Source organism: Pseudophryne corroboree, chromosome 9, assembly GCF_028390025.1.
Source record: "Pseudophryne corroboree isolate aPseCor3 chromosome 9, aPseCor3.hap2, whole genome shotgun sequence".
In the NCBI taxonomy this organism is placed as follows: domain Eukaryota; kingdom Metazoa; phylum Chordata; class Amphibia; order Anura; family Myobatrachidae; genus Pseudophryne; species Pseudophryne corroboree.
This window is the reverse complement of record NC_086452.1, coordinates 446,236,769-446,237,867: the sequence shown is the minus strand read 5'-3', so window position 1 is coordinate 446,237,867 and position 1,099 is coordinate 446,236,769. Positions and strand designations below refer to the sequence as shown.

Genomic DNA, 1,099 nt, shown 5'->3' with positions numbered 1-1,099 from the left:
ATAATAATGAAATGTTCAGATCTTAGTTATGCCTGGATAACCGCATATTGGAAGGTAGCTACATATTAAACTGCTTCCGTCTGCCAAAGATCTGTACAAACTGTGTTTGTATTAATGCACCCTTTGTTGGGTTGTGTGAGTGGGTGGGAAAACCCACAGTATAAGAAAAACTGATAGTCAACCACTGTCATAGATAGTTCATGACGATTGAGGATACAAAGGTATAGAAATAAAGTACAAGTGGTGATGCTGCTGTTGGTGTTCTTCTAACAAGGAAGAAACAACCTCCTACTCCACTGGGTATTCCCTAGAGGTCGCCCATCTAGGTACTGACCCAGCCCGCCTTCGTTTAGCTTCCAAGATCGGACGAGATTGGGCGTGAGCGCAGGTGTATGGTCGTAGAAAGATTTGACCCTGTGCCACCAATGAGAGTGCACCGAAACGGAAGGATAGAGTACTCTTCAGAAAAGAGTTAGGGATAAGATTGGGTGGTAGCTGCAGTTAGAAGGAGGTTGCAGCGGTTGGATAGGTGTGAATCTGCTGTCCACGTTAGACTGAGGAGACGTGTCCCCTGGGGGGCACGCTCCCCAAAATCGTGGATGAGAGTTCACAGAAGGAAGGCAGATGGAAATTGGAGGGGGTATAGAGTAGGAGGATGGGTGCTGGAAGAAGGAAATAATGACATATACAGTAATTGGAAACAAGGAGAATCCCTTGTTGGTTAGACTGTCACTTGCTAGTCGAAATGAGTTAGACAGGAACAGTGGTTGTTTTCTATGATAGGAGCTTATGCAGGAGGCAGCTAGAATAAGCCCTCTGCAACAGTCAATGAGGTGGTTAGCCTTTGGAAAGCAAAAAAAAACCTAAAAGGCAAGGGACTCTATTAAACACAGTTTAGAGATTTGTCTGAGGGTGACACAAACTGTTTCACAATTGCAGAATTAGTTTGCTAAAGTAAACAATTCGAATAACAGGCATTAAATAAATGTCACCGAGTTGTGTCACACTGTGCTCTCCTTTTATAACATTAACCTGGTTGGAGATACCCAAAAAATTTTTTGTGACACGAGTTATCGTATGATGCAGGATTATTCTGCTA

The 1,099-nt window shown here is 43.3% G+C and overlaps 1 pseudogene; it reads right to left on the bottom strand.

Moving 5' to 3' along the window:
* Window positions 1-285: 285 nt before the first annotated feature.
* Window positions 286-404, bottom strand: LOC134964832 (5S ribosomal RNA; annotated as a pseudogene).
* Between the last annotated feature and the right edge of the window lie 695 nt (window positions 405-1,099).